Source organism: Stegodyphus dumicola, chromosome 11, assembly GCF_044657685.1.
Source record: "Stegodyphus dumicola isolate Sdum_Otavi_A_Nest chromosome 11, ASM4465768v1".
NCBI lineage: Eukaryota > Metazoa > Arthropoda > Arachnida > Araneae > Eresidae > Stegodyphus > Stegodyphus dumicola.
In genome coordinates this window covers 84,947,335-84,960,236 of record NC_140778.1, presented here as the reverse complement: position 1 = coordinate 84,960,236, position 12,902 = coordinate 84,947,335, and the positions used below count along the sequence as shown (strand labels likewise).

Sequence of the window (12,902 nt, the reverse complement as noted above, 5' to 3'; positions counted from 1 at the left end):
CGGTTTACCAAACAATAGAGTTTATCTGATTCCAAGTTGTAAAAGCTGACAGTTATAAATTGTTATGTTCATGACGACCTTCAGAAGGCATCAAATTACTTCAAAAGTTCCGCTGCTATAAATTTTCAGACTGCAATTTTGTTCCTTTAAATTTTCGAAAATACCTATTTTTTAAGTATTTTTCGGTACTTATATTAATATTGATACAAATAATATAGAAAGCACCAAACGTAGCTATGATGTATTTCAATTTGTCCTTAGTATTTTCTCAAAACATATAGTATTAACACTTTGTGAATATCAGGGTATGAGTACATATATGAAAGGGTTATATATAATTTTCAGAATTCCCCTATGAGCTGTTTATTCTTAGGGCAGAAAGAGGAAAAAGCTTGCATACATCACCATTCCCGGAAACTAGATAGTACCGAAAACATTACTAGACAGTCCGGTTTACCAAACAATAGAGTTTATCTGATTCCAAGTTGTAAAAGCTGACAGTTATAAATTGTTATGTTCATGACGACCTTCAGAAGGCATCAAATTACTTCAAAAGTTCCGCTGCTATAAATTTTCAGACTGCAATTTTGTTCCTTTAAATTTTCGAAAATACCTATTTTTTAAGTATTTTTCGGTACTTATATTAATATTGATACAAATAATATAGAAAGCACCAAACGTAGCTATGATGTATTTCAATTTGTCCTTAGTATTTTCTCAAAACATATAGTATTAACACTTTGTGAATATCAGGGTATGAGTACATATATGAAAGGGTTATATATAATTTTCAGAATTCCCCTATGAGCTGTTTATTCTTAGGGCAGAAAGAGGAAAAAGCTTGCATACATCACCATTCCCGGAAACTAGATAGTACCGAAAACATTACTAGACAGTCCGGTTTACCAAACAATAGAGTTTATCTGATTCCAAGTTGTAAAAGCTGACAGTTATAAATTGTTATGTTCATGACGACCTTCAGAAGGCATCAAATTACTTCAAAAGTTCCGCTGCTATAAATTTTCAGACTGCAATTTTGTTCCTTTAAATTTTCGAAAATACCTATTTTTTAAGTATTTTTCGGTACTTATATTAATATTGATACAAATAATATAGAAAGCACCAAACGTAGCTATGATGTATTTCAATTTGTCCTTAGTATTTTCTCAAAACATATAGTATTAACACTTTGTCTACACGTTTCTAATGTTTCACCATAGTAAGCCTTCTCTTTCCGAATGTATTCAGTTCCTTTTCGCTTTCGTTTTCTACTTCTTTTTTTTTTTTTTTTTAAATTTTATTTATTTATTTATTTAATGTTACCATATCCTGAGTTTTACTCTAGCTATTAGCTAGAGTAACTACTAGGTAGCATTCATTATAGTACATTCATTATATTCATATAGCTACTAGCTAGCGTTCATTATAGTACAAAAACTAATATAGCTTGTCAATATCAACACATTTTTATCTTCAATAAAATCCACTAATTCGATTGATGCTGTAAAAATTACAATTTAATACTTCAGCCAATTATTCTGATTATAGTGATTTAAATTCGATTTTAGGCAACATATGCATTCTTTCAGAAAACGCGATATATTGGAGCACCGCTGTTACAAGTAAATACTGTACATTCAACCATTTCATAATATGTAAATGTAGCATAACTTCTTTTCGAGTGCTTGCATTGAGAGTCTCCTTCAAGTAAACCTTAATGGAACTTTAATTTTGAAAATTTAGAAGTATTATACAAGCCTCAGAATTATTTCCATTGCAAATATTTATGAATTATGAAGAAAAATATATAAGAAAAACATCAATGAGAAACTATTATCGAATATACATTTCATGACAGTAGTAAAACATTTTTTCAGTACCGACGGTGTTAAAAAGCTCAATATTGTGATAAGTATACTAATCTATAACACTCATTTGATATTTTTGCCATTAGGAACTATAATGTAATTCTAACCATTAAAGTAACATTGTATTTGTATTAACTACAACTGTAATTGTAATTTCAATTAAATTTATCAGTACTCCTTGTTTCCTGCACCTTGAGGGAGACGCATTATTATTATTATTTTTTTTTTCTATTATATAAAATACTGTCCTCAGAAAAAAATGTCTCTAGACATGATTCTGTCTCCAAAATTAATGGATGAGGTGAACAGAAATAATCTTGGAACAGCCTTTGGGCAAGTGCTGCGAGCATGCGAAATATAAGACTGTAATTAAACTTCGACCATCCTGGAGACTACACTTTCTTAGAATATTGCCATTCGACAAATTATAAGACCTTCATTTATCTTTAAAGTTTAAGCTATCTGTTGTTGACTGAGAAAAGCTGGTAATTCATTGTAGTTACTTTGTAGTTAAAACTACAACTAATGCAGTTATAATTGTAATTGTCCCGCCCAGATGGTAGAGTGGTTAGGGAAGCCTGACTGCGATACTGAAGGGCCTGGGTTCGAATCCCGGAGAAGGCATGGCTTTAACTGTTCGTCCTTTCATAGGAGGCGATGGTGGCCCACATATTAGATGCCTCCATAATAAAGTGACTGCAACTTCTGGCCTTGTATAGACTAATGGACTGTGTTGCACTGTAACTGTTCCCAATCTGCCATTGGGGGAAAATAATAATAATAATAATAATAATAATAATAATAATAATTGTAATACAATGATTGTTCGAATTACAATATAACTTCAAAAGCAATTAGATTTTTCGCTCAGCAGAGTAATAAGTCGTCTTTTGAATACTACAAGTTCAAATCGGTGCCCATTTTGGCAAACAATCTAAATGTTTAGATAGCTCCGTGGATTTCCTTATGTGTAACATGAATACAAATCATTTTATTTTAGAAAGTTCTCTATGAGTACATCATTCTTCTTAAACGTTTCGTTGCATTCAATTAAATAAAGATCTTTTCCTGCTTTTATTAACGGGTGATGTGAACATGAGCCAGTTTCCCTTAGAAAGTCCTCCACAGAAGCATCTTTGCAGTCTTTACCGTAAACCAAATAATATGACAATCACAGGTGCATAAGAAAATTGTACTTTTATTTGTTCTTACGTGAAACAATGATGGAAAATAGTTCATGTAAGTACTTTCACTTGTAACTGAATAATGCATTTTAACTATTTATAGAAAATGTGTGTTATGTTGAATAAAAGACCAATTCGTAATTTTTTTTTTCCAATGGCAGGGAGTAGCCGTTTATAGACATTGATCACTACTAAGGCCGGTCATGTTATTAAGGAGGGAACTAATACGTGGGCCACCGTTGCCACCTACGAAGAGGACGAACAAATTACATTCATGCCCTATCCGGGATTCGAACCCAGGCTCTTCGGTACGGCAACCAGAGTCACGAACCGCTTTACTGTCTGGGCGGTAATTCATAATAAATGGATTTAGTAAAATGCCTAATACACACAGCAATTAAGCATACTGATTGCTGATCAGAATCCTTTTTTACCAGCTAAAGCAATAGGTTGGACAAGCGTCCCGTAACAAATCTTTTGCGAAAACATCCCTTTGCACTGGCATAAACTCTTTGCTTGCTTTCCCTTAATCTTGTAATTTAAGTTCACATGTATATCGAAGATCATAAACATACATATTTGCTTACTAACGTTATGTGCATTTCGGTCTATATAAAACATTTCCTTTAAAAAGACTCCTATTTATGCTGGTACCGCAAACTACAAGATATGTAAGATGATTCAGAAGACATGACAGAAAATATTAGTATTTTTCTTATAGGTGATTATCCTGTTGTATTATTTAAAAACTCATTATCAAAAATGCAGAAACATTTTGAATATACTATTATTGACTGTAATTTTCAAATATTATCACGATTTCCTTAGCCTATGTCACTGAAATTATAAGGGGCAGTTGTTTTTCTGATTAAATAGTTACAATCATCTGCTGCGCGATTTTATTTAAGAGGTCATTACAACTGCATTGTAATTTTTATTAGATTATATAATTACAGTTATACCGTTTATTCAATTAGATTTCACAATTAAAATGCAATTATAATTAAAATGCATTTGAGTAAATTGTATATATAATTAAAAATTGTTACATTGTAATTACAAGATAATTGCATAATATTATTCCAATTACTATGTGTTTTCAATTGCATTCTGCAATTACATGTGCAATTAAGATCATGATTTTCCTGGGCTACGTAACTGCTTTAATCAGAAACAATTGCTATCTTAATTACATTATTATAATTACTTACTGGAGTTACATTGACAGTGTAATTGTAATTAGATTATGTGTTTGCAGTTGCATTGAATATGAAATTGGATTTCACAAATATAGAGTAATTGTAATTTAAATGAAATTACGTAAATTGTAATTAAAAAAACAGCCACTTTTTAACTATAACTACTTAGTAATTGCATAATTTTATTACAATTGCATACTACACTTAGAATTACAATTATGATCATAATTTCACTCTGTTAAGTAATTCTAATTATCAGAGACAATTACTTTCCTAATTACGTAGTTATAATTACCTACTGCAATTGCAGTTAAAATTACGTTGTAATTAGCTAATATTACCGTAGTTGTGATTAGATGCAATAAAATTTGTAACTGTAATTAGATTATATAATTATAATGTTTGTGATTATCATTGCATTGTAATTGTAAGACTTACGAATTAAAATGCAATTACATACATTATTGTTGCATTTAAAAAGTACTTACTTTCTAATTGTAATTGCGAAGCTAATTACAATTGCAATATAATTGAAATCACATATTTCAAAATATTGTTGCAGTTTCTTGCAATTTTAATTCCAATTACATTTTGCCAAACTGCATCTAAAATTTGGAGAATAATTAGGCTGGAAAATGAAAATTCTCTTTACAAACATAAACATTTAAGTTTACTATAGCTGGTATAAGCACAGAACAGCTGGAAGTTTTGAACGAGCTATTTATTCCGAGCTGTTATTCAAAACCTAACGATAAAACCCATTTGCCCCTAGTGAATAGATAGTTTCCTCTCCTCAATTACCTCCTGCAGAGAAAAATTATCACCTGTCAGTTTACATTAAGAGCAGAGAGGGGAGGGCATTCTGAGACAGGCCGTATATATGCTGCTTTCCCGTTTCGGGCCAAAATTTAAGTTTATGTATATATGCTGCCTTGCCGCCATGAGGACCAAAATATTTGGACGCATATATGCTGCCTTGCCGCTATGAGAGCCATTATTTTCGAACGCATATATACGGCCTTGCCGCCTGGAGGGTTAACTGTATCTCATGCGTAACTATTTGACAGCTACCAGGCCGTTCTGAAAACAAGTTTGAAAAAGTACTCACCATTTGCTGGATGGCTTGACTTCCATGGTCATTCAAATGGCTAAGGTCAACTTGCGGTTGTTCCACTGGTTCCATCACCCTCCGATCCATCTCCAGCATGATAGAACTTTCCTGAAAATTCAGTTTGGCCTTCGCGGCTTTTAAAAACTCCATATCTAACATAAGTGGACTTTGCAAATTTTTTACTACAAAAATTAATACTTTAAGGCTTTCGTTTTGAACTTGAATTTTTAATTTTTTTAACTTGAACTTGAATTTTTAATTAATAATTGAATTTTTAATATTTTATAGTTTTCCAATACAATGACAAGTTTGTCCTTGCGCTGCTATGATTTCTGTGTTTTTATTTTTAAATAATCGAAACCTATTAAAGTTCTTCTTAAAAAAAATGCTCCTGTATCGATGAGGGCTTCTACTGGTACATCGCCAACCAGGACTTGTATAATTGGTAACTGAGTTCTTTACGATGACCGTATTTAAGTGTCTTCTTGAGGGTTTTTTCAAAACTTCCGGGGTCTGGACCCTCGCTTTCACAGGCCCCTCTACTCGTTTAAAGCTTTTCTTTCAACTTCTGCCTTCTGGGTACGCGGACGGTTGTTTTCAAATTTCCTTTTTGGGCCTTGACCTTCGAGCTTCGATGAGTTGGCTTGATAGCTCTTTCCCCCATAAGAGCGGTTTGCATTTCTGGTCTGCTCATTTGAAAATTGCCTTCGGATACTTTGAGAATATAATGCCCCTCTAGCTTTTTCCACTATTCTGTGATTTTGGAACTTGACCGCTAATTCGAAGAGCTCCTGCAATGTGCTTGGGTTTCTAATTTCGAAGTAGTCTTGAACAGCAGGTAACAATCTTGGTAAGATTATTTCAATAATCTTCGCGTCGGTTTTCTTCCCATACAGCATATCCGTCAGCTTAATTTTTCGCAGAATAAAGTCCGTCAACTCTTCTATATTCCGTTGATAAAAACTATACAGTTCAGCTTCTAGCCTTGCTCGATTTTTCACTATGGGGAAGGCCTTTAATAACGATTTTTTGAAATTTTCAAATGTATATGTCTGGCCTCCGAATTCCCCTAATAAATATTTGCCTATAATCTTCCACCATAGCGCGGCCTGCCCTCTAGTGCAGATGTGGCGATGGCAACTTTTTGTCTTTCAGGCACAGGGTAGAGCTGGAAGTGATTGTCGAGGCATTTTAGAAATATCGCCACCGAATTTGTTCTGTCGAAATTGACGTTTGGCTTGATTGACGCTGTCATCGTCTGGACCAGGTATCCAAATCCTTCCGATTGGCTTGCCATTTCTTGTTGTTGTCCAGCAACTTCCATCCAATTTTCGGCCATTTCAGTTCGACAAGTGTTGGGGCACTAATGTTATGTTGCGCGCTTCCAACCTGCACGCAACAATAGTGGTGAGTGCTAAGAACTGGAAAGTAGACAAAGTCTTGAGAAGGGTTTAAATCCCTTTTTATTCAACTTTAGAAATTACAAATGCGTGCTCTTGACGCTCACAAACTACGCCGACCCGGTGGTAAAATAAAAATAAGAAACTAAAAAAAGAATAATAACAAGTGACTAACTACGAGGCTCTCTAAACGTAACTAACCTCACCGCGTTCTAAGATACCGCTGATAATTCAGCAAACTTCTGAATATTACGTTGAAAAATTAACAATCTGCCGAGGCAAGCACACAGGCCGAAACGCGTGGTTCTTCAATTTCTAACTAGCCACCTCCACGCTCGTGAAGCAAGAAAGCACACCTTCGAACTCGTTTCCCTTCTATTTAACTCAGATTACTTCCGCTGACAATTTGAATCCTTTGCACGTTTTATTAAAATTTACATACTCTGGCATTGGCTATTCCAGGGAAAAGTAAGGCTTGACAGGAAAGATAGTTTAAACTTGAAATAAATGTTAGTTAAAATAAATATAAACCCTACACCCTTAATGCAAATAATTATTATCCTAATAAAAAAGTAACCAACTTTCCGTTGAAGAAAAAAAAAATATGCAAAACTTTTCGGTATCTTACAAACAGTGAAATAAGCAAAAATTAACATGAAAACAACTCAAAAAACATAAAATTCTGCGCAGAATTTTACTCTACAGAACAACTTTATCAAAAAAAATCAATAAAAATGTATTATATATATATATATATTTCTTAAAACAGTGACTTGTATTATTTAACGTATAGTCTAGTCACATGAATTGTTTTTCCTATAAATATAATTTTATACATAATTAGTCAGATAATTGTCACATCTCAACACAAGTTAATACCTGAAGCTCGCAATATGATTTTGATAAAATAACTATACATATGAAAAAAATGGCTAGATAAAAAGTACTTTTTAAACTAAAAAATTGATTCAGAAATAATTTGGATGCACACAAAATATTTAACATTTTGATACACATGAATAATACATTGATGTTGTACATAATAAAATCCTTTGTTAAATTTTACTATCTTTTCAAAGATGGACTTTTTTTTTTTTTTGCTGTGCTTCCTGAATAAAATGTAAGAAATGCATGAATCTGAATTCTGATACCTGATAAAAATCAGAATTTGCTAGGCATTAATTTGGTTCATTAAACCAGAATAACTGTTGCTATATTTTAAAGATAGAAGCCTGAAATTTTCCACAGCCCTCAGAAATCAGTTTGGATACTAAAGCCAAGACTTTTCCATAATGTAATAAAGTGAGGCATAACTTAAATATCATTCAAATTTTTTTAGAGTCTTAAGAAGTTGTTAACTCATACTTTTTGACTTGATAACAAAGTTAAGTTATTCATACTTTTTGGACTTCAGAAAGCTTTTTGCAGTGTGAAGAGAAAAAAAAAAAATTGATTTCAAATTACATTTACCATGAACAAGATTAGAAATGTCTTTCATTTATACACATTTAAATTAAAAAAAAAAATGATGATTGTTCAATATTTTAAATTTAAAACACAGCTTAATGCACAAATAAAATAAATAAATAATAAGGGATGAAATAAATAGAAAATAAAACAATATTAATGTTTTTAGAAAAAGCCAATAAAAATTAAAATTTGAAAAAAAATCAGACCTAACTTGGTCACACAAATTTTAGTCTGATTGCAAATATATGAAGAATAACAGAACTGAAAATCATACAGTAATTTCTTTGACATATATATGTCACTATATATTTAGTACAAAAAACCATTCTGTATTGTAATTACAGTTTTTACTGATCAGTTAAAACTAAAAATTTGTACAGTACAAAGTCCATAATCCGGACCTCAAAGCCACAAACATTACGCATGCGCGTAGAGAATGCGCATACATTAAGCTTGCATGCATTGAAAGAGATGTTTAATAAAGTAAACAAATAAATATTAAGCATCTTTTTTTTTTTTTTTTTTTTTTTTGTAAAATTTGATACCCTTTAGATCATAATTGCTCTTTATTTCATAAATTACAGTTTCTTATTTTTAATTGTATAATTTTTGCATGCCATCTTACCAGATTTAAATTGATGATCTACAATCCGGAATCGAAGTCCCGACAAGTCCGGATTACTGACTTTGTACTGTACTAACAAATAAATATAAGGGAGGAGGATGGATGTGATGTTTGCCATTAGTAATCAAACTGATTCATTTAATTACAAATCTGATTGATAAATTTAGGTAAGCAGCAATAGCAACAAGAACTCCCAAAATTGATGCCATTCTTAGGAAGCAAAGAACAAAAACGAAAAGATACTTCTTTTCCTTTTTGTTGTCTTTTTGCTATCTTTTTGTCCTTCTTTGTTGATCAAGCAATGCGATGATCCGAAGTTCCGACGAGTCCGGATTACGGACTTTGTACTGTATTACGAGGGCTATCCAGAAAGTAGATTACGTTTTGGAATAAAAAAATAAACAAAGTATAGGAAACAAATTTTATTATATACAGATGAAAGCCACACTCAAATACTACTTTTCTACATAGTCACCATACAAATTAAGGCATTTATCGTAGCGGTGTACGAGCTTGGAAATTCCTTCGTCGAAAAATTCGGCCGCCTGCGCCTTCAACCACTTCGTTACCTCTTCTTGCCTTCCATCTTGCACAAAACTTGTGGTAACCAAGCTTTTTGCTGATGATTTCGTGCAACAAACTTCGCGAAATTTGTGGAAAACTCCAAGAAAGTTCCGTTATTGTGAAATTTCGATTTTCACGGACTTTAGCATCGACTTTTTCGAGAAGTTCGGCGGTCACTATGCTGGGTCTCCCACTTCGATCTTCGTCGTGAACATTGGTTCGGCCATTTTGAAATCTTATGACCCACTGACGCACTCCACCTTCAGTGATAATGTTGTCCCCATACACTTCACAAAGCTGCCGATAGATTTCTATCGGTTTACAGTTTTTTGCAGTCAGAAACCTTATTACTGAGCGCACCTCGCAGCTCGCGGGATTTTCAATTAACGCAGACATTTCAAACCGTCACAGTATCTGAACGGAGCACAGCACGAACCTCTCACTAGCACGGCTAGATGCAGACTGAGCTGCGCAACGCTCTGACCCCAAGATGGCCGCGCTAGCCCCGCCCCTAGCGGACACAGACGGAAACGTAATCTACTTCCTGGATGGCCCTCGTACTTCCCTATCAACACTTTAAAATCTCCACAGAAATCTGTATTTACATTTCTTTTTTCAGTAAGTCATTTCCTTTTAAAAAAATATTTTTGTCATGCATACATGACTTGCTAATATTAAAATATTTAAAGCAATCGAGAATCTGGTGTAACGTCGTCAGCTATTTTCCCACGGACTCTCACGAAGTCTGGGAAAAGGAGACTTCAAATGGGCGCCAGATGACCACCCTGATGACACTTACGAATTCTTGAGGTCGAACGTGACCCCCAACAAAGTGCGGAAAGCATATTGTTTTTACGAAAGGAGAAAACTTTCATACAAGTTCTCACGGGTTGTGGAGTGTCCATTGTGTGTATGCGACAGACTGTAGCCAACTGCCTGTTTCTCGAAATAATTCAGATAGACCTCCCAAAAAGACTTTCTGAATTTTCCCACGGAAAATTTCAGTTTCTCAGGCTGTCAAGACAGTATCTGAGAACAAATCACCGCCTGTTAACCAATGGAGAGATGCTCCGAAAAAAACGTTTAGCGAATCACTGCAGTAGACGCACAAGACACGCCCAGAAAACCTGGACATAAAAACAGTGAGTGAAAATAATTAGATAGATTAGTCTGAAGAATACGCAGTCGTTGCGTAGAGAAGAGAGAGCCTTTCTCTTGTATTTTACGGCTCGTCCCGAGTCGCTAGTAAGCTTTAGAGAGCCCTTTCTCTCTTGTGTATTTTACGGCTCGTCCGAGTCGCTACTAAGCTCTGTCAGGAGCGGAAAAAGAAACTCTCAAAGAAGCGTAGCCAGACTTTTTCTCCGCTACCTTTGTTTGGACTTTGTTTGAACTCAAGTGATTATCGTTTCCTATGTAAACGGACTATTTTGCTAAGCAAACTACTTTGTTATGATAAGCAGTTGAACTTACCTTAAAATTCAACTTGTGTAATTTAGCACGTATCCTTCAGTTAAATAAATATTTTATTTACGCTACCCAAAATAAAAATCTGACTGTTCTCAAATCGCTACACTGGCTATACACTCTCTATAGGGTAAGAGCAGATTAGTAGAATTGGAAATAGTTGTGCCTCAGTTGTACTATGCAATTGGAATTTTTGTTATATTACATACCAAAAACTTTTCAATTGGCTAAACAGAGTATTTTCCCCCTTAAATTAAGTTTTGGTAATTGCTTATAGCAGTTATCAGTGGTAATGTTTGAGTATACACCAGAAGGTTTAACAAACTGGCCATTCTCTATTTTACCTGATATGCAACAATTCCTCCCCATCCTTAGTAAGCCTATAAAAAGTCAGACCTAGATAATCATTTTTGACCAACCTAATATTTAATGCTTTTCCCCCTAATATATAATTTTTTTAATTGTTGACACTGTATTATTACTCTACTTAAATTTTTAGTACACATGCTGTGGTAAATAAACTATGTCAATGTATGGATTTATGAACTAAAAATTTAAAAGCATATACCATATATTCGAGAGTATAATGCAAACCTATAATTTCAAATTACTTTTTTTTTTAATGTTTAGGTATATTCTCCATATAAAGTGCACCCTTTTCTTATGAAAAAACCTGAAATATTCATATGTGATGCTCTTATTTTTTGAAGTCACTCATTCAAACAATAATATACTGAATTGATACGTGATGTGATAAGGGGAACAATAATATGTGTGTGGAAGAATAATGCTTGAAGGAGTAAATAATTCTGCAAGCAGGATGGCTTGTATTCAGTGTAGGTGAGCACAAGAGTTCTATTCTATTTTTTTTAAAAAGGGGGGCACAAATTGGAGTAAGAAAGCATTTCCAACCAGAAACTGTTCACATAATTAAGAAGTCAGATTTTTTTTTTCTTTCTCCAGTCATTTGAAGCCATGCTTTTGAAATGAACATCAAAGGCTTTAGTAAATCACATTTGCTTCAGTTGAAATAGAGTTGATTTAGTGTTCTCTTTAGCAGTAAATATGGCTCCTGCCAAATGGGAAAAAAAAACAAAAAAACAGTGTTCATTTTTCAAATGCAGAGTCATTCAATTTGAGAAGAGAAAATGGAAATTGTGCTGGAGAAAGAATGTTTGGTGTTGGTGAAAGCTTCATATGCAAGTGGAAGAAAAATGAAATCCCAATAATTAAATAATTAATATACCAAAGAATAAATGTGCTTTGAGTAAAGGAATAATGAAATGGACTATCCTTGCAGAAAGTGTTGTGAACTGGGTCCTAGAAAATCAAAAGAATGGATTAATTATAATAAGAAACAGTGTACATTTACTTGCCTTAAAAAGAGGGGGGGAAATATGCAAATGAAAGAAAAAAACTTTAAAGCAACTTATAGTTGGTATAGTAGATTTATGGTGTAGTATGGTTCATGGTATAGTAGATTTATGGTACTTATAGTTGGTATAGTAGACTTATTAGTTGGTATAGTAGATTTATGGCAAGGAATAATTTACTTCTAAGAGAAAAAAAACAAAAGTTTTGCAAAGGCTTCCAAAAGATTTGGATAATAAATTGATTAGTTTCCAGAAGTATGTTATTGACCTACGAAGGCAAAAAAAGTATTTGCTGTCACATAATTAGAAATACGGATGAAACTCCAGTAATGTTTGATATGATAAGAAATAAAATAATTGATACGAAAGGATTCATATGAAAATATGTGAAAAGAAAATGGAAACTGTTTGGTGTTGGTGAAAGCTCCATACGCGAGTGGAAGAAAAATGAAATTACAATAATTAATATGCCAAAGAATAAATGTGCTTTGCATAAAGAAGTAAAGAAATGGCCTATTTTAGAAGTCAGAATATCCATTATTTGGTCACGAAAAATCTTATTTCATTGTAGGGCTTCCGTGCTTAGTGGACTGTACAAAATTAAAACCCATGGTTACTTTTTAAAAATTGGCAATGCTTAAATG

At 33.3% G+C, this 12,902-nt stretch overlaps 1 protein-coding gene across 2 annotated transcripts in view; it reads left to right on the top strand.

The window, feature by feature from the left end:
* LOC146994177 (uncharacterized) overlaps nt 1-12,902 on the top strand; it is a 269,374-nt gene that overhangs the window by 238,916 nt on the left and 17,556 nt on the right. The window lies entirely within an intron of this gene.